This window comes from Pseudophryne corroboree, chromosome 7 (assembly GCF_028390025.1).
Source record: "Pseudophryne corroboree isolate aPseCor3 chromosome 7, aPseCor3.hap2, whole genome shotgun sequence".
In the NCBI taxonomy this organism is placed as follows: domain Eukaryota; kingdom Metazoa; phylum Chordata; class Amphibia; order Anura; family Myobatrachidae; genus Pseudophryne; species Pseudophryne corroboree.
The window spans coordinates 473,614,301-473,639,932 of record NC_086450.1 but is presented as its reverse complement, the minus strand read 5'-3'; the positions used below and the strand labels follow the sequence as shown (position 1 = coordinate 473,639,932).

The 25,632-nt window shown below is 46.2% G+C and overlaps 1 pseudogene; it reads right to left on the bottom strand.

Moving 5' to 3' along the window:
• Positions 1-2,703: 2,703 nt before the first annotated feature.
• On the bottom strand, positions 2,704-2,822 carry LOC134947100 (5S ribosomal RNA; annotated as a pseudogene).
• Between the last annotated feature and the right edge of the window lie 22,810 nt (positions 2,823-25,632).

The window sequence follows — 25,632 nt, the reverse complement described above, 5'->3', positions numbered from 1 at the left end:
ATGTAGGTGTTTTGGGGTTCTGGACTGTCAAATACCGTAATTCTTGTTTGGTAATGGTACCTTGGGCTGCAGCTTCTTGTATCATGATAATGTATAAATTCAGAAATCTGGTAGTTGGATTATTGAGGAGTTTCTTGTAACATGACGTATCGTGGAGTTGTCGATGAGCCTCGGTAATATACATCTCTCGTGGACAGAGAATGATGTTACCACCTTTATCAGATGGTTTTATGATGATATCATTCCAGGTTTCCAGTTCTTGTAATGCATTCCTCTCTTTGAATTTTAAATTTCTCAGAAAATGGTAAAGACCATTTCTAGTTTGAACATAGATGTCATCAAATTCCTTAGATACTCAGTTCAAGAAGACTTTGATCTCAGGACTGTTATTGTCGAGAGGGAAAAATGATGATTTGGGTCTACCTTTGGGTCTATGTATGGATGATTCATCCATATTGGATACCATGTGGAGTTCTTCTAAATCCTTGATGGCGATAAGATCATCAGTAGTTAAATCAGGATCAAGTATGATCTCTGACTGTCTTAGTTGTTGTTTTACAAAAAATTTTTTAAGGAGAAGTATCCTCCCAAAAAGTCTCAGGTTCTTTTCCCAGGAGAATCTATTGAAGGATCTTGATGGTGAAAAGTAAAGTCCCTTTGCGAATACTTCCATATGGTCGGGAGACAAGAGCCTATCGGACAAATTGATGACCTGTAGTTGTGTAGAAGTAATCTGGTCTACCTCAATGTCTTCCTCTATCGGACTGAATATTGGGCGGTCCTTGGTATATCCCAGTCTTGATTTCATCCGTTGTTTCTTCTTTCCTCCTCACCTTGTTTTCCTCAAGTTTTGATACGTCCTCTTACCCTCTGGCCTTGGCCTAAAAAAACGTGGTGAGAAGTCCTCCACTTCCTCCGGATTGTAATTGGAGGTTTCGAATGTTTCACTAGAAGAGTCCCCACTGTGGGATGACTCAAATTCAGAGAAAGTGGGGTCTTCCCTCGGTTTCCTACTCCTATTGAGAGGTACAGGGTTCCACTTAAAGATGTCAGCTCGCACAAAATCGCATTTGTCCCTGATGAATTTATTGTGTTTATGATCAACTATCGTTAGTTCGGAAGTGTCAATATCGTTTTTATGTTTTTCAAAGGCTGCTTGGAAAGATAAATCCTTCTCCCAGGCTTCCAAACTTTTCCCTAACTCATCTATTTATTTTTCCACCTGGTCTATTAATAGGGTATCATGTTTCACCAATATGTGAAGTAATTCATTGGAACATATGGGGAGAGCCGCCTCCCATTCAATCTTCAAATTGTCTGTTGTGAGTGGGAAGGAGGGGAATATCTTGGGTCTCAGACCCCGGGGAACAATCTTGTGTTTAATGTAATTTTCTAATGTTGTGACATCCCAAGACAGACGTGTCCTCCTCTGCAGATTTTTTTGTAATCTGGAGAAGGAGGTCCACCAATCTGAGTTGGGAGCAATTTGTTCATAGGTATCCGAGAAATGATCCCAAAAATGTTCTATATTTTGATGTCTCAATAACTCAGTTTTGAGCGAGAAAGTAGTCATACTAAATGTAAATCACAAAATCAAGTGAGGATTTAATTCTAAAATATATGTATATAAAAGTACACATAGAAAGACGGTAGTGGTAAGCAAAATAATTCTATTGTTCAAAAATAGGAAGAATAGAAAATAGAGAGAGAAAAAAACTGCTAAAAGGATCAGTGGGTAATAAAGAACTGATGAAAGAGTGTGTGCAAAGATATATGAGGAACTGTGCCAAAAGATCAGAGGCTGTTATTTAGAACAGCATAGACCGTTAACTAAGGCAAAGAAAGGGGCGATCAGGCACTCTTCAAATTAATTGAAAACATGAATGATGGAAACCAAAAGTGGACAATTACAACCCTGAGGAAAATTCCCAAATATAGTCCTAGTTGGTGGTGTGCCCAGAGCCAGACAAGTACATGTACTAGTAGAGGGAGAGAAAGAAGGCTCTTGTGTGGGCACACTCTTAATCAGTAATGGAAAATTCCATTAGATATGTAAAGAAAAATATTAAAACATAATTTTTATTAAGTAATTATTTAAAATAGAAATCCAATATACCCAACAGGCGATCCAAAAATCAAGAGAAATACGAAAAACATTAAAATGTTCTGGTCTTTTTTTCTCACAAGACGTGATTAGAAAGGTTGTAGACACATAATTGTCTTATACACATTTCCCCCTGATCAGTACAGAAATTCTGTATTAATGAGACCAAAGAGTGGTCAAAGTAGTAATAATTATGTGTAAATGGGACCAATTAATTAGGTCAATAACGTACACCAGGCATTCCCAAACATGGTCCTCAAGGAACATCAACAGTGCAAGTTTTAGCGATATCCAGGCTGCAGCACAGATGGTTACATCAAAATAACTGAGCTACTAATTAGGTCACCTGTGCTGAAGTCTGGATATCACTAAAACCTGCACTGTTAGTGTACCTTGAGGACCGTGGTTGGGATTGCCTGCCGTAAACACTGCCAGTCACCAGCAATAAGAATAAGCAAGCAAATAATGACTACTAATAAATCTGTTGATATAACCTAGATGCTTATATGCAGTGTGAAAGACCAGATTGATGAGAAAAGAGATCAATGGTGATACTACTGTTGGTGTCACATATCACATATCAAAGGAAATTGAGTCCTGCTCTACAACACCGGTTATTCGTAGGAGGTCTCCTCTCCAAGTACTAACCCAGCCCAACACTGTTTAGCTTCCAAGATCAGACGAGATTGGGCATTGGCAGTGTGGTATGATAGTAGAGGGAGTACATGAATTGCACACCAATGAGAGTGCACCTATATAAGAAATTTAAAGGAGAGTATTTTTAGAAGAATATAGTATGTGGATCTGCTTTCTACGTTAGGCAAAGTGCAACAAATAACACGCCAGTAGTATTGTGCACCCTGGATCGCAGATGAGAGTCCAAGAAATATAGTTGAATAAGAAAAAGAAAATAGAATGTAGATATCTTATTACTAGGTATGTAATAAACCAGTGTTATTAAAGATACTGCATTAAACAACACAAGGCTTTTAGATAATTTATGAGTCAATGTAAGTGATCTTATACTATGGCACCAAAAGCAATTTATGCACAAAAATTGTGAGACACCTGATCTTCTTAGGGAAAGTATATAGGTGCAAAAAATAATATTGTCCTAAGATGGGCTGAGATGTAATGGATTTAAGTGGAGTGACCGGAGACTATAGTATTGTCAATTTATCAGGCAGTACTGTTTCATGAATCAGGTAGAGGAAAGGTCACCCCAATATTTTGCACCACATATCCAATATTTATTGCTAGGGTATTCTAGATATAACTGGGTAAGGGTGGTCAATAATAATTGTGACCATTTGTCGATATAACACTCTCTAGTCCAAGTTAAACAATCTTTCAGACAGTCGAGCAATTGATTTAAATTAGAAAATGTCTGCACAGGACATAATGTAGACCATATAAATATACAGTATGTGCAAGTAGGCATAGGTGTACATGTGCAATAAACAAATATCTAATATATATGTAATGAGGACGGATGAAGCTTACGATCCACAGGACAGGAAAATCAAGAGATAGGTGTTGCAGCGTCATAGTAAATTGAAGTCAGGTGCCAGCGGTCCCGCAGTAGGAAGACGCGTTTCGCACGTATGGGCTTGTTCACTTCCTGGTCATGAAGGGCTGGTAAAGCCAAAGGGTTTAAAAGCCCCTTGGATAGAGATGAAGGCCAATCACTGCTGGTTAATGGTACAGGGAGGTGGTGTCCCAAAAGCGTCACAGACGGAAGTGGGATTACTTCCACTGTGACCCGTCCATCTACGGCACAATCTATCCAATAAAAACTAGAGACGTTGGCAGGGATAAAAGCTGGTGATCCTGATTAACATTGTCATAGAGTTGAGGCAGTACCTTAGATGATATAATCGCCATATTGGAATAGGGGCTGCAGAGGTCAAGACTATGCTGAATTACAATAAAGATGTGGATTGCATGTGAAATGAAGCAGTTACAAAATAGACAAGGATTGATTATATAAAAGTGATTATTATAGGCTGTGCAAAAAGATAGGCCGGGATAGAGGGGAACGGGAATCCTGGCTGTTATCAAAGTTGGTGGCGCCCTTGATGCTAGGGCTGCCACATTGAAAGTGGGACTGAAAGAGGCATAATTAAGATAAGTGGGTATATTACATAGAAAAACACATGAAAGGTTAGGAACAAAATGTGAATACTATGACTGAAGATATAATAAAATGGATTAAACAAATAGATAAATAACTAGGATAGGACTAGGTTATATAAAGATATGTGTATATATATAGTGTGGGTAAAGAGGAAGAAACAGAATGAATGGGTAAGGGGAAGGGAAGGGAGGGACAGGGGGCTGGAAAGCAAAAGAACAGCTAAAAATATGTGGGAAAGGTGAAGAGAATAGCAGGGTGAAATAAAAGCTGATTGCATTTAAAGCAAACGTTTGTAAAGGTAAAAATGTATATCTAGGTGTATGTGACGAATGAGTGTGAAAAAAAGGTGTGTCGAGGGACAAAATAATACACATTTAGTGAAATATAATGACCCCGATAAGGGTATAATGACCCTGGTATGGGGTATTAAAGCGATATGCAAATTGTGCAGTTAGAATAACCATACATTGTAAGGATGGTTAGGTCAGAAGGGCCCATATATGGTGTGACACTGTATGTAACTGAGGAGTCGGGGTATTGGAAGTGAAATGGATATCAGAGAGTGGGTCTGGAGGGGAGGGGGAGGTGAGTGCTGGCGAGAGGGAAGGGGTTTGTGTGACATGGGTGTGTATAGGTTGGTGATATGTGTAGGTTGGTGATGTGAGGTTGAAGGGGGAGGGGGGGCAGATTGGAAAAAAGGGGGGGGGTTGTGGGGAGGAAGGGGCAAAGGAGGAGATCTGGGATGGGGAAATGTTACTGAGAGATGGAAGTGCCAGAACTAAGGTATAGCTACTGTGAAATGTTCAAAAAGAAGAGGAATTTTAATTAATAAGAGTGTTCAGAGGAAAATCCCATAATTTATGTTCTCATTCAAACCAAGGGGCTTGAGACTGCCAAGGTGGAAAATCCACTCGCTCTCCTTCTTGTAGAGTTCTTTGGTAATGTCGCCTCCTCATATACCCAAGTGGATGCGATCTAAGCCAAAAACTTTTAATTCTTTAGTTGATCCTTTGTGGTGAAGATGGACATGCCTGGCAACTGAAGTTAGTTTCTTCATATGTGCAAGATCTTTGGATGCGTAACGGATGTTGTCCAAGTGTTCCAGGACCCTCTCTTTGAATTTGCGTGTGGTCATGTCTATATATTTAAGATAGCAATGGCAAATTATGCAGTAAATCACTTCTTGAGTATTACAGCTATAAAAGTGTTGCAATGTATGCAAGGGGGTAGCCATGCACACAGAATGAAGGGGGCAGGGTTTTACTGGCACACAGCATGGGGGAGGAGCAGGGGAGCTGGGTACACAGTGTTGGTGGGGAGGGGCCAAGCACACAGAATGGGGGGTAGCCAGACACACAGAAAGTGGGGGGAAGCCGGGGAAAAAAACAGCACGAGGAGCGGGTGAGGCAGGTACACAGAAGGGGGAGATCATGGGAGCCAGGCAAACAGCATGGAGGAGGAGCGGGGGAGGGTTAGCCAGGCACACAGAATGGGGGAGGAGTGGAAGGGTCAGGCACACAGAATGGAGGGAGGAATTGGGGCCAAGATGGCAGGCAGCATACTTAGCACTCAGCCGGACAGCCTGCAGCAGGAGACATAGACTGCACAGCGGGAGCTCCCAGTCAGGCCGCGAGGAGAGGAATGGAGCCCGGCGGTCAGTGGCTGACCGAGGCATCTCCTACTTCCATCCGCACCCCATGAGGAGGGACAGCAGCGGGCAGCCCATGGCACCACAGACCCGGGGAGGAGAAGCAGGCAGCCGCCAGGGACGGTCCGACGGGAAACTCGGCAGGCAAGTGTGTGGGATTATACAGGACACACAGTGGCTGGGTGAGTGGGGGGACACAGCGGGACTAGCTGTCCGCTCTTTCTTCCTGTCAGATGTCCTGTGCTGGCTGCTCCTCCGTGGCAGCTTCAGTTTCAGCAGTAACAGAGTGTGCCATCCAGGCAGCAAGGTTCCCATGCAATGACACAGTCACATGGAGTAGAGCATTTTTGAATTTGCCGCCCCATCTGGCATTGCGGCACACACATGAATAAATTAAGTGACATCATCTAAACAGCCTGGCCCCGCTCACGGCATGTACGGATGTAATATATTTTTGCTGAAACGACACCAGAACTAAAAAAACACTCAGAGAGCACCCACTGAGTCACAAAACACCCCCCAATCAGTTTGTATAATACACACAGAGCTAATTATTTTTAGAATCACAAAACAAATTGGCTATGTGATGCATGATCAGCCATATTGCTCCACTCAAGTGCAGGTGCAACAAATTGAAAAGCCCTATCTTTAAAATGGGGCATATTTTACTAAATAAAAAAAAAACCTATAACTTTCTGATAAACCACAACCCCAAAAGTCACTACACTGTGACATGCTCTATCTTATAAAACAAACCCCAAGTCTTTATTTGTCCTCTATCCTGAGTTATGCCTTCCCAAAACTCTTCTCATACACTACATGGGAAAACGGTGCCAAAAAGCCATACAGGATGTAGCAGAAAAAAACTGACAGTTGAAATTTTAGGTTACTCCCAAATCCTCATTTTTTATTTTGTATTGCCCTGAAATTTAGCATGCAGCACCGGGTGACGATTCTATGCATCCATGTCAAATTTCAGCTCAGTACGTCCAATCACTTTTGAGGTGTAGACCCTCAAACACCATGCCCCCATCTCAGAAGTTCCCTATGAGAGAATTCCGTTTGTTTGATTCATAATTATTAAATGTGGTATGGTAGAGTAGAGTAGACAGTACTTACTGACTGTCAAACAACTGGTATGTGACACAATCAGAATTAGCTGGTTGCTGTGTCCAAGTTGTATCAGCAGACGCTCCTTTGTACAGTGTCAGTGTGAGGGGCTGTAGGGGAAGCGGAACACGTGATGCCGCTGGCGGGAGGCATCAGTAATGTTGCCCCTCATTGACTGGCCATCATCCACTATGCAGGCCGCTGCTGTCATCCTGGCCCAGCAATGTGGTTGGCAGTGAAGTCATGGATAGCTATTGCTATCACCGTACTGATGTTTTTGACAGTATTTTGGCTGCCTGATATTATCAGTAGATTCCTGCCCAGCGACAATGCCCCCAAAGGGAAAAAGCAGCTGACATCATCTGAAAATGGCGTTAGTTAGCAGGGACAAGCTCTACATTCCAAAAGTGAATAATGGGGATTGCGGTATCCTATCTTACTTATCTGGACACAGGAGACATTTTTTATATCACCTGTAATCAAAGAAATTTACAGGAATACATATATTATGTGGAAAGTGCTATTTCACGCTTGACTCATGGGGTCGATAAGATTGATAAATATGCCCTATAACCTGCACAGTTTATAGTAGAGATGTGCAGGGGGCATTTTTCGTGTGTTTTGTGTTTTGGTTTTGGATTCGGTTCAGCGGTCATGTTTTGAATTTGGACGCATTTTGGCAAAACCACCCTTTAAGATTTTTGTTGGATTCGGATGCGTTTTGGATTCAGGTGTTTTTTTTTTTAAAAACTCAAAAACAGCTTAAATCATAGAATTTGGGGGTAGTTTTGATCTTATAGTATTATTAACCTCAATAACCATAATTTCTACTCATTTCCAGTCTATTCTGAACACCTCACACCTCACAATATTATTTTTAGTCCTAGAATTTGCACCGAGGTCACTGGATGACTAAGCTAAGTGACCCAAGTGGGCGGCACAAACACCTGGCCAATCTAGAATTGGCACTGCAGTGTCAGACAGGATTGCTCTTAAAAAAATAGTCCCCAAACAGCACATGATGCAAAGATAAATAAAAAAATAGGTGAATAATGGAATTGTCCTTGGGCCCCCACACCCACCCTTATGTTGTATAAACAGGACATGCACGCTTTAACAAACCAATCATTTCAGTGACAGGGTCTGCCATACAACTGTGGCTGAAATGACTGGTTGGTTTGGGCCTCTACCAAAAAAGAAGCAATCGATCTCTTTTTGCACAAACTGGCTCTACAAAGGCAAGATCTCCACCTCATCCTCATCCTCCAATTCCTCAACCCTATCACTGTGTACATCCTCCTCCTCACAGAGTATTAATTTGTCCACACTGGAATCCACCATCACAGGTCCCTGTGTACTTTCTAAAGGCAATTGCTGGTAAATGGCTCCACGGAGTACTTTATAAGTCATTTTGATGAACATCATCTACTCCACATTTTATGGAAGTAACTTCCTACACCGATTGCTGACAAGGTGACCGGCTGCACTAAACACTCTTTCGGAGTACACACAGGAGTGGGGGCAACTTAGGTAAAATAAAGCCAGTTTGTGCAAGGGCCTCCAAATTGCCACTTTTTCCTGGCAGTATACGTACGGACTGTCTTACATGCCTACAGTGATGCTATCACTCATATAATCCTCCACCATCCTTTCAATGGTGACAGGATCATTTGAAGTGACAGTAGACGACATGTCAGTAATCATTGGCAGGTCCTTCAGTCCGGACCAGATGTCAGCACTTGCTCCTGACTGCCCTGCATCACCGCCGTTTGTTTGATTCATAATTATTAAATGTGGTATGGTAGAGTAGAGTAGACAGTACTTACTGACTGTCAAACAACTGGTATGTGACACAATCAGAATTAGCTGGTTGCTGTGTCCAAGTTGTATCAGCAGACGCTCCTTTGTACAGTGTCAGTGTGAGGGGCTGTAGGGGAAGCGGAACACGTGATGCCGCTGGCGGGAGGCATCAGTAATGTTGCCCCTCATTGACTGGCCATCATCCACTATGCAGGCCGCTGCTGTCATCCTGGCCCAGCAATGTGGTTGGCAGTGAAGTCATGGATAGCTATTGCTATCACCGTACTGATGTTTTTGACAGTATTTTGGCTGCCTGATATTATCAGTAGATTCCTGCCCAGCGACAATGCCCCCAAAGGGAAAAAGCAGCTGACATCATCTGAAAATGGCGTTAGTTAGCAGGGACAAGCTCTACATTCCAAAAGTGAATAATGGGGATTGCGGTATCCTATCTTACTTATCTGGACACAGGAGACATTTTTTATATCACCTGTAATCAAAGAAATTTACAGGAATACATATATTATGTGGAAAGTGCTATTTCACGCTTGACTCATGGGGTCGATAAGATTGATAAATATGCCCTATAACCTGCACAGTTTATAGTAGAGATGTGCAGGGGGCATTTTTCGTGTGTTTTGTGTTTTGGTTTTGGATTCGGTTCAGCGGTCATGTTTTGAATTTGGACGCATTTTGGCAAAACCACCCTTTAAGATTTTTGTTGGATTCGGATGCGTTTTGGATTCAGGTGTTTTTTTTTTTAAAAACTCAAAAACAGCTTAAATCATAGAATTTGGGGGTAGTTTTGATCTTATAGTATTATTAACCTCAATAACCATAATTTCTACTCATTTCCAGTCTATTCTGAACACCTCACACCTCACAATATTATTTTTAGTCCTAGAATTTGCACCGAGGTCACTGGATGACTAAGCTAAGTGACCCAAGTGGGCGGCACAAACACCTGGCCAATCTAGAATTGGCACTGCAGTGTCAGACAGGATTGCTCTTAAAAAAATAGTCCCCAAACAGCACATGATGCAAAGATAAATAAAAAAATAGGTGAATAATGGAATTGTCCTTGGGCCCCCACACCCACCCTTATGTTGTATAAACAGGACATGCACGCTTTAACAAACCAATCATTTCAGTGACAGGGTCTGCCATACAACTGTGGCTGAAATGACTGGTTGGTTTGGGCCTCTACCAAAAAAGAAGCAATCGATCTCTTTTTGCACAAACTGGCTCTACAAAGGCAAGATCTCCACCTCATCCTCATCCTCCAATTCCTCAACCCTATCACTGTGTACATCCTCCTCCTCACAGAGTATTAATTTGTCCACACTGGAATCCACCATCACAGGTCCCTGTGTACTTTCTAAAGGCAATTGCTGGTAAATGGCTCCACGGAGTACTTTATAAGTCATTTTGATGAACATCATCTACTCCACATTTTATGGAAGTAACTTCCTACACCGATTGCTGACAAGGTGACCGGCTGCACTAAACACTCTTTCGGAGTACACACAGGAGTGGGGGCAACTTAGGTAAAATAAAGCCAGTTTGTGCAAGGGCCTCCAAATTGCCACTTTTTCCTGGCAGTATACGTACGGACTGTCTTACATGCCTACAGTGATGCTATCACTCATATAATCCTCCACCATCCTTTCAATGGTGACAGGATCATTTGAAGTGACAGTAGACGACATGTCAGTAATCATTGGCAGGTCCTTCAGTCCGGACCAGATGTCAGCACTTGCTCCTGACTGCCCTGCATCACCGCCAGTGGGTGGTTTTGGAAATGTTATCCTTTTTCTGGCAGCTCCAGTGGCGGTAGAAAATGAAGGAGTAGCTGCTCGTGGGTCACGTTCCGCTTGACTTGACAATTGTCTCACCAGCAGGTCTTTCAACATCTGCAGACTTGTGTCTGCTGGAAAGAGAGATACAGCGTAGGCTTTAAATCTAGGATCGAGCACGGTGGACAAAATGTAGTGCTCTGATTTCAACAGATTGACCACCCGTGAATCCTGGTTAAGCAAATGAAGGGCTCCATCCACTAGTCCCACATGCCTAGCATAATCGCTCCATTTTAGCTCCTCCTTTAATCTCTCCAGCTGCTTCTGCAAAAGCCTAATGAGGGTAATGACCTGACTTAGGCTGGCAGTGTCTGAACTGATTCAAGTGTGGCAAGTTCAAAGGGTTGGAGAACCTTGCACAACATGGAAATCATTCTCCACTGCGCTTGAGTCAGGTGCATTCCCCCTCCTTTGCCTATATCATAGGCAGATTTATTTTCTTGAATGGCCTTTTGCTGCTCCTCCATCCTCTGAAGCATATAGAGGGTTGAATTCCACCTCGTTACCACCTCTTGCTTCAGCTGATGGCAGGGCATCTTCATGAGTGTTTGCTGGCGCTCCAGTCTTCGGCATGCGGTGGTTGAATGTCAAAAGTGGCCCGCAATTTTTCGGGCCACCGACAGCATCTCCTGCATGCCCCTGTCATTTAAAAAAAAAAATCTGCACCACCAAATTAATTGTTTGTGCAAAACATGGGACATGCTGGAATTTTCCCACATGTAAAACATGCACAATATTGGTGGCATTGTCCGATATCACAAATCCCCAGGAGAGTCCAATTGAGGTAAGCCAATCTGCGATGATGTTCCTCAATTTCTGTAAGAGATTGTCAGCTGTGTGCCTCTTATGGAAAGCATTGATACAAAGCAAAGCCTGCCTAGGAATGAGTTGGCATTTGCGAGATGCTGCTGCTGGTGCCGCCGCTGTTGTTGCTGTGGGAGGCAATACATCTACCCAGTGGGCTGTCACAGCCATATAGTCCTGAGTCTGCCCTTCTCCACTTGTCCACATGTCCGCATTTTTTAGGACACTTTTTCTGATGTCTGTGTACATTTTCAGAATCGCCTGCCTAGAGAAGTGGAACCTAGATGGGATTTGGTACCAGGGACACACTACCTCAAGTAATTCTCTAAGTTCCTGCGAACTAACGGTGGATACCGGACGCACGTCTAACACCAACATAGTTGTCAAGGCCTGAGTTATCCGCTTTGCAACATGAAGACTGCTGTGATATTTTATCTTCCTCGCAAAGTACTGTTGGACAGTCAATTGCTTACTGGAAGTAGTACAAGTGCTCTTCCGACTTCCCCTCTGGGATGACGATCGACTTCCAGCAGCAACAACAGCAGCAGCAGCGCTAGCAGCAACAGCAGCAATAGCAGGCGTTCCACTCAAGGATCCATCAGATGAATTCCAGTTAGGAGAGGACTTGTCAGACTTGCCAGTGACATGGCCTACAGGACTATTGGTGTTCCTTTCTAAGGAGGAAATTGACATTCAGGGAGTTGGTGGTGTGGTTTGCAGGAGCTGGGGTACAAGAGGAAGAAGGGATTTAGTTGTCAGTGGACTGCTTCCACTGTCACCTAAAGTTTTTGAACTTGTCAATGACTTCTGATGAATGCGCTCCAGGTGACGTATAAGGGAGGAAGTTCATAGGTGGTACACGACTTGACACCTGTTGTCCGCATTTCAGTTGAAATAATTCCACACCGAAGAGGTGATTTTTTTGTATTTTGACCAGGCATGTCAATGGCCGTATTCATCCCATGGACAACAGGTGTCTCCCTGGGTTCCTGACTTAAAAAAAAAACCTCACCATCAGAATCTTCCTCGTCAATTTCCTCCTCAGCGCCAGAAACACCCATATCCTCATCCTAGTGTACTTCAACAGTGACATCTTCAATTTGAATATCAGGAACTGGACTGTGGGTGCTCCTTCCAGCACTTGCAGTGGGCGTGTTGGGACGGTCAGGTATCGCAACCAACACAATTGGACTCTCCTTGGGGATTTGTGATTTAGAACGTACAGTTCTTTGCTGTACTTTTGCCAGCTTAACTCTTTTCATTTTTCTAGCAGGAGGAGGAGTGCCTCCATTGTCATGTAAAGCTGAACCACTAGTCATGAGGAACATAGGAGTGGGCCTTAGCCGTTCCTTGCCACTCCGTGTCGTAAATGGCATATTGGCAAGTTTACTGTTCTCCTTAGACAATTTTAATTTAGATTTTTGGGTAATTTTACTGAACTTTTGCTTTTTGGATTTTACATGCTCTCTACTATATGCATCGGCCTTGGCAGACGACATTGATGGCATTTTATTCTCTCTGCCATGACTAGTGGCAGCAGCTTCAGCACTAGGTGGAAGTGGATCTTGATCTTTCCCTATTTTACCCTCCAAATTTTTGTTCTCCATTTTTAAATGTGTGGAATTATATATCAGTAATATATTTGGAATTAGATGGCAGTAATGTCTGGAATTAGATACCACTAGATAGATACCAGATACCACTGTGACTGGAATGCTGATGACCTATGCAGTGACAGGACACTACCACAGCACCCTACAGCAGAAAGATACAGCACAAGACACTGTACTAGTATTAGTAATGTAGTATTACTGAGCACCACAATACAATGAGCACTGATGATACTGAGCCCTGATTATACTGAGCACTGCTGAAACTACAGAGAACTGACACTGAGCCAGGCCCGGCGACAGGGGGGGTCAAAGGGGACACCCGTCCTGGGCCCAGAGAAACAGGGGGGCCCCAAGCATCAGGGGCACAAAACATGAGTCCGCAGCACTTAAGAATGCTGTGCGCTCCGGACCCAACACAAATTAATTAAGAAACAATTGCAATACAAAATGCCCCCCACCTTACCCGTCACTTGGTATGATCTGGTCCTGTGTTGCCTGCGTCGCAGCGTCACTACGCATGACGCTGCACCAGCCCGTCCGTGCCGCCGCCAACCCCGAGGAGCTGTGCAGCGGTACAGCACTGCCAGTCACACTGACAGCCTGTCTCAGACAGCAGCCAGCCGTAGCCTCACCACTGTGCTGTCCCTTCGTCTCTGGGGCCCGAGTCCAACACTTTCCCTGCACCTAATTGCTGATCCTCAGCCAAGGGCGTTTTAGTCTGGTCCTCTGCTCTCTTTGCATGGACGGCTGGTGGTGCCTTCAGGGCAGGCTGCATGGTAAGGATTTTATGTTGTTTAAGGGGCGTGGTCAGCGGGGGTCCGTGATTAGGCCACGCCCCCTGTCTGTCTGTTCTCTACCTGCCTAGTCTACTCCTGCGGAATCCTTTGTTTGGGCCTGGGCTCTCTACCCCTCTGCGCCCCGCTGCTTGAATACAGTTAATAGAAGGTGCACACCACCTACCTTCATGCCACAGTCAGTTGCAGCCACCACCCACCCCTTCTTGATGTTGCCGTCAGAAACCTCCGCGGCCATTGACAGCCGACCTCCCTGCGATCCCCCATCAGTATATTGCACCCACAGGCAACTTCCAGTACATGTGTATAGCTCCACTCCCACCCAGGCACGAACTTTTCATGAGGTTTTATCGGCTTACGAAGCTCCTGGCTGGCCGGGTGATGGGTTGTGTTGCTGCTGAGTCTTCTCTCCTTCAACCCCAACTCCTGACAGTCACAGGCACAGCCCGCAGGTAAGCTACAGTATTTTCCCTCCAGCTCCCTGACCCCAGCTTGCAGTATGCATTCTAACTCCCACCTACCACTCCTGTAGCCGGTCCCCAAACCTCCACCCCCATAGCCTCCACCCCCCCTCCCCATAGTGTACCCCTCTATAGCCAGCCTCCATAACCCCTTCCCATAGTGTACCTCCCCTATAGCCAGCCTCTATACCCCCTCCCCATAGTGTGCTCCCCTGTAGCCAGCCTCCATACCCCCTCCCCATAGTGTGCTCCCCTGTAGCCAGCCTCCATACCCGCTCCCCAGAGTGTGCTCCCTGTAGCCAGCCTCCATACCCCCTCCCCATAGTGTGCTCCCTGTAGCCAGCCTCCATACCCCCTCCCCATAGTGTGCTCCCTGTAGTCAGCCTCCATACCCCCTCCCCATACTGTGCTTCCCTGTAGCCAGCCTCCATACCTGCTCCCCATAGTGTGCTCCCCTGTAGCCAGCCTCCATACCCCCTCCCCATAGTGTGCTCCCCTGTAGCCAGCCTCCATACACGCTCCCCATAGTGTGCTCCCTGTAGCCAGCCTCCATACGCCCTCCCCATAGTGTGCTTCCCTGTAGCCAGCCTCCATACCCCCTCCCCATAGTGTGCTCCCCTGTAGCCAGCCTCCATACCCCCTCCCCATAGTGTGCTCCCTATAGCCAGCCTCCATACCCCCTCTCCATAGTGTGCTCCCTATAGCCAGCCTCCATACCCCCTCCGCATAGTGTGCTCCCCTGTAGCCAGCCTCCATACCCGCTCCCCATAGTGTGCTCCCTGTAGCCAGCCTCCATACCCCCTCCCCATAGTGTGCTCCCTGTAGTCAGCCTCCATACCCCCTCCCCATACTGTGCTCCCCTGTAGCCAGCCTCCATACCCCCACCCCATAGTGTGCTCCCCTGTAGCCAGCCTCCATACCCGCTCCCCATAGTGTGCTCCCCTGTAGCCAGCCTCCATACCCCCTCCCCATAGTGTGCTCCCTGTAGTCAGCCTCCATACCCCCTCCCCATACTGTGCTTCCCTGTAGCCAGCCTCCATACCCGCTCCCCATAGTGTGCTCCCCTGTAGCCAGCCTCCATACCCCCTCCATATAGTGTGCTCCCTGTAGTCAGTCTCCATACCCCCTTCCCAATACTGTGCTCCCCTGTAGCCAGCCTCCATACCCCCTCCCCATAGTGTGCTCCCCTGTAGCCAGCCTCCATACACGCTCCCCATAGTGTGCTCCCTGTAGCCAGCCTCCATACCCCCTCCCCATAGTGTGCTTCCCTGTAGCCAGCCTCCATACCCCCTCCCCATAGTGTGCTCCCCTGTAGCCAGCCTCCATACCCCTTCCCCATATTGTGCTCCCTATAGCCAGCCTCCATACCCCCTCCCCATAGTGTGCTCCCTATAGCTAGCCTCCATACTCCCTCCGCATAGTGTGCTCCCCTGTAGCCAGCCTCCATACCCACTCCCCATAGTGTGCTCCCTGTAGCCAGCCTCCATACCCCCTCCCCATAGTGTGCTCCCTGTAGTCAGCCTCCATACCCCCTCCCCATACTGTGCTCCCCTGTAGCCAGCCTCCATACCCTTACCCCATAGTGTGCTCCCCTGTAGCCAGCCTCCATACCCGCTACCCATAGTGTGCTCCCTGTAGCCAGCCTCCATACCCCCTCCCCATAGTGTGCTCCCTGTAGTCAGCCTCCATACCCCCTCCCCATACTGTGCTCCCCTGTAGCCAGCCTCCATACCCCCTCCCCATACTGTGCTTCCCTGTAGCCAGCCTCCATACCCGCTCCCCATAGTGTGCTCCCCTGTAGCCAGCCTCCATACCCCCTCCCCATAGTGTGCTCCCTGTAGTCAGTCTCCATACCCCCTTCCCAATACTGTGCTCCCCTGTAGCCAGCCTCCATACCCCCTCCCCATTGTTTGCTCCCCTGTAGCCAGCCTCCATACCCGCTCCCCATAGTGTGCTCCCTGTAGCCAGCCTCCATACCCCCTCCCCATAGTGTGCTCCCCTGTAGCCAGCCTCCATACCCCCTCCCCATAGTGTGCTCCCCTGTAGCCAGCCTCCATACACCCTCCCCATAGTGTGCATCCTATAGCCAGCCTCTATACCCCCTCCCCATAGTGTGCTCCCTATAGCCAGCCTCCATACTCCCTCCGCATAGTGTGGTCCCCTGTAGCCAGCCTCCATACCCCCTCCCCATAGTGTGCTCCCTATAGCCAGCCTCCATACTCCCTCCGCATAGTGTGGTCCCCTGTAGCCAGCCTCCATACCCGCTCCCCATAGTGTGCTCCCTGTAGCCAGCCTCCATACCCCCTCCCCATAGTGTGCTCCCTGTAGTCAGCCTCCATACCCCCTCCCCATAGTGTGCTCCCTATAGCCAGCCTCCATACTCCCTCCGCATAGTGTGCTCCCCTGTAGCCAGCCTCCATACCCCCTCCCCATACTGTGCTCCCCTGTAGCCAGCCTCCATACCCCCTCCCCATAGTGTGCTCCCTGTAGTCAGCCTCCATGCGGGGGGGAGGAGGGGTGGGGGCATTGTTATGCAGCAGTAGGGTGTCAGTCAGAGGATGTATATAATATGTAATATTTATTTATTTACATGCAGGAGGTTGGGGGTTTAATACGGAGTGGAGTCACTCATAAAAGTGTATTTATTCCTCTTATGTTTCAGGACAGACACCGCTGGATGACGTGACCTCATGACACCACTGGAAGTCCGACGGGGTTGTCAGCCGGCATGTTTCAGTGAATGTCTGACGGCGGGAGATCCCAGCTGCAATGTATCAGGTAATTATGGCTATGTATTTGTATCTATAAATTATACTTTGTCTCATTGTTTCCTATCCCTGGCGACAGGTACAGTCTCGAAACGTAGGTTATATATATATATATATATATATATATATATATATAAATAATTTCTATCAAGGGGGGGAGTTGAAGGTGTGGGGGCCCCCTGAGATGTCAGTGTATGGGGCCCCAAGATTTCTGTAGCCGGCCCTGCACTGAGCAGCATGATTAGCACAAGACACTGTACTAGTATTACTAATGTAGTATTACTGAGCACCACAAGACAATAAGCAGTGATACTGAGCACTGATGATACTGAACACTGATGATACTGAACACTGATGATACTACGGAGAACTGACACTGAGCAGCACGATGCAGCACAAGACACTGTACTAGTATTAGAAATGTAGTATTACTGAGCATCACGATGCAGCACAAGACAATGAGCAGTGATACTGGGCACTGATGATACTACTGAGAACTGACACTGAGCAGCACGATGCAGCACAAGACACTGTACTAGCATTACTAATGTAGTATTACTGAGCACCACAAGACAATGTGCAGAGATACTGAGCACTGATGATACAGAGCACTGATGATACTGAGCACTGATGATACTGAGCAGTGATGATACTATGGAGAACTGACACTGAGCAGCATGATGCAGCACAAGAAAGACACTGGCCCTCATTCCGAGTTGATCGGTCGCAATGCGAATGTAGCAGAGTTACACACGCTAAGCCTACGCCTACTGGGAGTGTATCTTAGCTTCTTAAAAGTGCGACCGATGTATTCGCAATATTGCGATCACAAACCTCGTAGCAGTTTTAGAGTAGCTTCAGACTTACTCTGCCTGTGCGATCAGTTCAGTGCTTGTCGTTCCTGGTTGACGTCACAAACACACCCAGCGTTCGCCCAGACACTCCCACCGTTTCTCCGACCACTCCTGCGTTTTTTCCGGAAACGGTAGCGTTTTCAGTCACACGCCCATAAAACGCCGTGTTTCCGCCCAGTAACACCCATTTCATGTCAATCACAATGCGATCGCCGGAGCGATGAAAAAGCCGTGAGTAAAAATACTATCTTCATAGCTAAATTACTTGGCGCAGTCGCAGTGCAAACATTGCGCATGCGCACTAAGCGGAATTTCACTGCGATGCGATGAAAAACACAGAGCGAACAACTCGGAATGAGGGCCACTGTACTAGTAACTATTACTGAGCAGCACAAAAGCACTCTGGAATTGTCACCTCCCCAGATACCACTGTGACTGGAATGATGATGAACGATACAAAGTCACAGAACACTACTACCACAGCACCCTACAGCAGCAAGATGCAGCACGAGACCCCCCCCCCCCCTCATATTTGGCACTAGCAAAGTGAAGAATTTGCGTGTGCCAAAAAAGGGGTGTGGCTTTATTAAAATGGATGTGGCATGGCTTTGCAGGAAAAGACTACCTTACACCCCTGTTTTGCAACTTGCATGCTGAGACGTTGGCGAACACAGGAAAAAAATAATAATCCTGATTCATGCCCCTTACATTATTTGTCATTATTCCTCCTTATAGTAATGCCCCTTACACATTATGCCACACACCGTAATGCCTGTGACAAATTATGACACACACAGTAATGCCTGTGACACATTACACCATGCATCATAATGCCCGTTTTACATTATGCTACACACTACAATACCCCAGAGATATTATACCACATACAATGCTCATGATACAGTATACCACTGACCGTCATGCCTGTGACACATTATGATACACACCACAATGCCCGTTATACATTTTACCACACGCTGCAATGTCCCTAAGACATTATGCCACATACAACGCCCGTGATACAGTACACCACAATACCCGTTACACATTTGTTATACATTATACCACACACTGCAATGCCCCTTAGACATTATGCCACATACAACGCCCGTGATACAGTACACCACAATACCCGTTACACATTTGTTATACATTATACCACACACTGCAATGCCCCTAAGACATTATGCCACATACAATGCCCGTGATGCAGTATACCACACACCGTCATGTCTGCGACACATTATGACACACACTGCAATGCCCAGTATACATTATACCACACACCGCAATGCCTTGTATACATTATACCACATACCACATTGTCCGTGATACATTATGCCACACACCGCAATGCCCATTATATATAATGCCACACACCACAATGCCCATTACATATTAAGCCCTACAGTAAGGCTTCTAATTACTTTTAAAATACCTGATCGTTGCCAGGGGTTTCATGATCTTGGTTCCATGCACGGTGCCAGGGGTTTTCATGCTCAGGGTGTCATGCTTTATGCCAGGGGTTACATGCGCTGGGTGTTCTGCGCGTTGCCAGAGGTTTCATGTGCTGGGTGTCAAGCTCGTTGCCAGGGGGTAATGCTCATTGCCAGGGGGTAATGCTTGTTGTCAGGGATTTCATGCACTGAGTGTCATGGGGAGTAATGCAGCCCAAACCGCTCCCCTCTATTTAGTGTGTCGCTGCCCGATCCCCCCATTGCTGTTGCTGCCGCTGCGCCAGGGTAACACGATGGCAGGGCTGCAAGGTGCCACCAGCCGTGGCAAGCGCTATGCTCTCCCGTGGGTCCCGGCACCTCCTAGACGCTAGAGGTCAAGTATGACCTCTAGCATGTCTCCTCCATGGCAGGGGACATTTTGAAGGGGACATTTAGCAGATTGACATGCGGACGACTAGTCCGCATGTCAATCTGCTCTGAATCTGTGGCAATGCCCCGGAAGCCTTGCGCCTTAGCCCCCTTGTGCCTCAGGGGTGAACGGGTACACTTGTTTACATGAAAGTAATTTCAGGACTATTACAAACTAGGGCAATAAGCAGTCAGTGCTCTTGTTAACAAGGTGAGTGGGTTAATGACCTATTTCATTGCTAACATCACCCCCTATGCAGGCCGCCAGCCGCAGCCGCGATCGTGGCAGCTATAACTGAAGCTTCTGCGCATGCGCAGAAGCTCTGTGAAGCATTTAAAAAATGCCCACCGTCGGAGCATCTGAGCATGCGCAGCAGCTCCGATGACAGACATTTTTCTAAATGCTTCACTGAGCTTCTGCGCTTGCACAGAAGTTTCAGTTCTTGCTGCCGTGATTGCAGCTGCGGCTGGCAGCAACCTGCATAGGGGGGGATGACCAGCCAATGAGGGGACGCCGGACCAGCCAAACGGAATCCGGTCCGGCGTCCCAGCACACCAATCTGCCACTGGCAATATGAAAACCATCTGTAGAACATAGAGCAATTTTGGAAAGCACGCCATTTTTAAAAGATTACAATGACCTAGAAGATTAGGTGGCAAGGTTTGCCACAGGCTAAGCTCAGTTTGTATTTTAGAAATAATAGAGTTAACATTATAAAAATAGAGATGGGAAGCATCATAGGGGAGTAGAACATCTAGATATGTGATATGGGTGTGAGCCCATCAAAACGGGAAGGGAGTGGTCCAATCTAATCTCGCCTGCCCAAAAGGGACCAAGGCCTCAGATTTATCAAAATTAATGTAGAAGCCTGCAAAGGAGGAGAATCGAGCAATGACATCTAACAGCGTGGGAACATAATGTTTGGAGTTATAGGTTAGAAGAAGAATGTTGTCTGCAAACGCAACTATGTTAACCTCTCTATCAACAATTTTAATACCCCGAAATGTCGACAGACGGGTAATGTAAAGAATGAAGGGTTCTAAAGCCAGGTTAAAGAGGAGGGTTGAGAGAGGGCATCCCTGTCTGGTCCCTCTTTCGAAAGTAAAGGGGGCAGAAGACCCATTGTTTTCTGTCACCTGCACAATGGGCTCAGTGTACAGGGTTTGAACAAAGCTACAGTACTTTGTCCCAAAGTGCTGATACTGTAGGACTCTGTCTAAAAGTGACCAGGCAATTTTGTCAAACCAAAGTGGCCCAAATACCCTGTACCCACTAACTATTTTTCATGAAGCCCAAATGTGCAGGTGAGATTAAATGGGAGAGGCAGGACTGTAGACGTGTAGCCATCAGCTTAGTCAGAACCTTAAAGTCCTGATTAAGGAGAGAGATCGGTTTATAAGAACTGAAGGAAGGTTCTTTGCCAGGTTTAGCTAATATAATAATTGTGGCTTCATTAAACCTGAGGAGAGTCTGATGAGAGGTAAGTATGTGGTTATATAAGCTCATCAAAGTAGGGACCATTTCAACTTGAAGCATTTTGTAGAACTCAGTGCTGAATCTATCAGGGCAAGGGCTTTTGTTATTCAGGAAACTTTTAATGGTGTCAATGACTTTCTCTACAGTTATAGGTTCATCAAGGAAGGACATTTCCTCCCATGAGAGAATGGGAAGTTGAGCTCCGTCAAGGAAATAGCGACCTTCAGTCACATCATCCAGACCTTTAGAGTATAGGGTTCTATAGTACTGCGTGAACTCAGCACAAATGGTATCTGGGTCAGAGACAACCTTCCCAGGTGTACTAATAGCATTGACCCACATACAGGCCTTAGGCTCCTTGATCAAGTTAGCTAGTAGTCTGCCTGACTTGTTACCCCATCTGTGAAACTTATTCCTCTGATAATCATAAGATAGTTGGGCACATTCAGTGAGAAATGTGTCATAAATTTGTTTGACAATAGCGTTGTGCTAAGGTCTTGTAATCTAGAATATTTTTTTTTCCATTTGGAATGAGTGTATGACATAATGTGGCCCCTGAGAACAGCCTTAGCAGCACCCCTAAACAGTGGCACGTCAGTCTCCTGTCACTTGTTATCTATAGTGTATTTAAGCCAGGATTGTTTGGGATGAAGGAGAAAATCAATGGATTGGCGGAGGCACTGTAGGTGGGGAAATGCCAGCATGTGGAGGAGCATTGGGTGGGAGACAGCTGGATATGCATAGATATAGGGGCATGGTCAGTTATAATAATATTGGCAATAGAGTTGTAAGTGATTTTAGAGAAGAGACAGGTAGAGGTAACGAGATGGTAAATACGGGAGTGGGACGATAGATGATCAGAATAAAATGAAAAATCCTTTTATGCGGGATGGAGAATATGCCAGGGGTCAAGTACTGTAAGTCAAGTTGTGAACAAAAATAAGTTAGCAGCTGACAGAAAGGAGCAGTAGTGCAGGCACTCACCTTGGATCTATCCATGGATGGGTCGATGACAAGATTAAAGTCTCTGCCAACAATTATGTTCTGTCCACCCCAGGAGAGAAGTGTTGTTAAAACAGCTGCACAAAAAGAATCAGGGGAGACATTGGGAGCATACATATTATTAATAAGCACATCTAATACAGTAAATCACCCATCAGGGTCCAGGAGTCTCCTACAGATAGAATACTATAAAGAGGTGTGAAAAAGAATAGCTACTCCTCTATATTTAGCATGATAAGGAGCAGAAATATATTCACCCACGAGGAGCATGAAGGGTGTTTCTGGGGTCGTCTAACCAGTGTGTTTCCTGGAGAAAGATAATATGGGGGGACATACATTTTAAATGAGATAGCACTTTCTTTCATTTTACTGGGTGATTAAGTCCCTTGACATTCCATGATGCCATTTTTAACATGGAGTTACGAGAATCTCCATCTGAAGTAATGGTGCATACACACGGAGCAATTTTAACTATTGGGCTAATTTAGACCTGATCATAGCAGTGCATGGCTACTATCAGCCACCCTGACATGCGGGGGTACACCCAGCACAGGGCTAGTTTGCCTCGCAAGTCTGCCCCCGCCGCACAGGTAAAAAAGCATTGCACGGCGGTAATGCTTTTGTAGCTGTAGAGTAGCTCCCTACCAGCGCCACTCTCCGGGTTGCAGCAGCTGCGTGTGATGTCACGCAACTGCTGCGGCTGTCGGCCTGCCCAGCAAACGCCTCTGTCTGTCAATCAGGCAGAGGCGATCGCTGGGCTGAGATGCCGATCGCAGCTCTGGCATGTGGACGGCGCACTGCAGCACTTGCGCATGTGCAGTTTAGACCTAATTGCACACTGCCCGCAAATGCACAACAGCGATCAGGTCTGACTTAGCCCCTATGAGCGATTTTGAGTGATTTACCTTGCTCTGGCATTAGGAGATTTTGACTATCTTTACCAGCGATTTTGACTAAGTGTGCAAGCGACTTTGGCTATGGGCAATTTTGACTAACTCATTTAAATAGGGGATGCTTTTACTTTTCCAGCAACACAGTTAAAATGTACTTGCCTGCACAGTCTATTTTTCGCAGCAATAGCGACCTGGTAGGGTCACGCATCACTATCGCTCGCTGTGTACACACGAGCAATATGCACTAACTTTCATAGCAATTTTGACTATATAGTCAACATCGCTGAGCCATATCACTCCGTGTGTACATACCTTAAGGTGTGGGGGAGTACGGGTCATTATGTTGACCTATTCCATCATCCGGAAAAAGCGGTATTGAAAGAACAATGGGGAAGCAGGGTTCCACTCTGTCCCAGCGAGTGGAGAGGGAACACCCCAGGAGTGGGGCCACGGGTCAGGCAGGCATAACATAGAGAATGAGCAAACAGTAGAGAAAACAACAGAAAAATCACATAAACATAACTAAAGGTATACATATACTGTGAACTTACTACCTGACATGTGAGGACCGAAGCAAGGAGTAAAAGAGTAATAAGAGGCAAGCAAAAACAAATACATCACAGTCAAGTGTCAGGGCGGGAGAAGTACGCCTTCGCAGCGTCAGGATAATCAAAGAAGAGTGGCTTGCCATCTTCAAATACTCGAAACTGAGCAGGGTAGAGCAATGAGAACTTGATTTTGGAATTGAAGAGATGCTTGCAGATTGGGGCAAACTCTCTGCATTTATTTGCCATGAGAGGGGAGAAGTCCTTAAACATGAGAAGGCGATCATCATCGAAAGATAGGCTAGCGGTTATACGGTAGTGATCCAGGAGTCTAATTTTATCTGCATAGTTCAGGATACTCATGATGACAGGACTGGGACACCCAGCAGGGTTTTTCTGGCCTGCACCAACCCGATGGGCTCTCTCAATGACAAGTAGACTCCTTTTAGGTTCATGGCCAGTTACCAGTTTGTCTTGAATGATCTGTTGGGCCGCCAACAGGTCATCCCCTAAGGATGATGGTGGTCATTCCAAGTTGTTCACTCGTTATTTTTTTTCCGCAACAGAACGATTAGTCGCTAATGCGCATGCGCAATGTCCGCAGTGCGACTGCGCCAAGTAAATTTGCTATGCAGTTAGGTATTTTACTCAGGCATTACAAGGTTTTTACTTCGTTCTGGTGATCGTAATGTGATTGACAGGAAGTGGGTGTTTCTTCGAGGAAACAGGCCGTTTTATTGGTGTGTGCGAAAAAACGCTGCCGTTTCTGGGAAAAACGCGGGAGTATCTGAAGAAACGGGGGAGTGTCTGGGTGAACGCTGGGAGTGTTTGTGACGTCAAACCAGGAACGAAACTGACTGAACTGATCGCAGATGCCGAGTAAGTGTGGAGCTACTCAGAAACTGCTAAGAAGTGTCTATTCGCAATTCTGCTAATCTTTCATTCGCAATTTTACTATGCTAAGATTCACTCCCAGTAGGCGGCGGCTTAGCGTGTGCAAAGCTGCTAAAAGCAGCTTGCAAGCGAACAACTCGGAATGACCACCGATATCCATTGCTTTGCCTCGTCCAGGCGGCAGGAATGTTGGTTAAGCTGGGTGAGAGTAGATTCAATAGCTTCACGAGTGCCAGACAGTTTCCCATCCAATAGAGGGCCCAAGACATCCACAAGGTCAGTGGGTTTCATTATTGGCTGTTTAGCAGGTGGCCTGGATCTGCGTGAGCATTGAGAGGCAGAACGTGTGGTCGAATGGTCAGAGTCAGAAGAGTTACCACATGGAGTGTCCTCCCGAGGAGGTAAAGCTGTGGCTAAATAAGTCATGGACGTAGGCACTAGGAATTATCTCCTATCTGACAATCAAATTTAATCCCCTAAACATATATTTAGGGCAGGCCTGGCCAACCTGTGGCTCTCCAGCTGTTGTAAAACTACAAGTCCCATCATGCTTTGCCAAAGTTTTGCTATTAAGGAATTCTAAAACCGTGGCAGGGCATGCTGGGATGTGTAGTTTCACAACATCTGGAGAGCCACAGGTTGGCCAGGCCTGGTTTAGGGGATTAAATTTGATGGTCAGTTAGGAGATAACAGGGCAGTAGAGAGCCTGGCCAGGCCCAAGTACTTTCCAGGGGGTGTGACCTAACCACAGGAGGCGTGGTGCAGCAAACTTTGAAACAAATACTAAAAAAATATTGAAAGTGCCTCCATGGCCTCCCTGTAATATTGTAAGCGCCTCCCTGGCACAATGCAGCCCAGCACACTGAAGTATTTGCTGGGCTGAGGAGAAGACCTGCAGCTGCTGCTGCCAGGTAAGGGGGGACTTGGGCCCCTCTATCAGACCTAAGACAGGGTAAATAGAACCTTCTCAACCCCCACTCTTAACACAACTGGGATATAAATCAAAC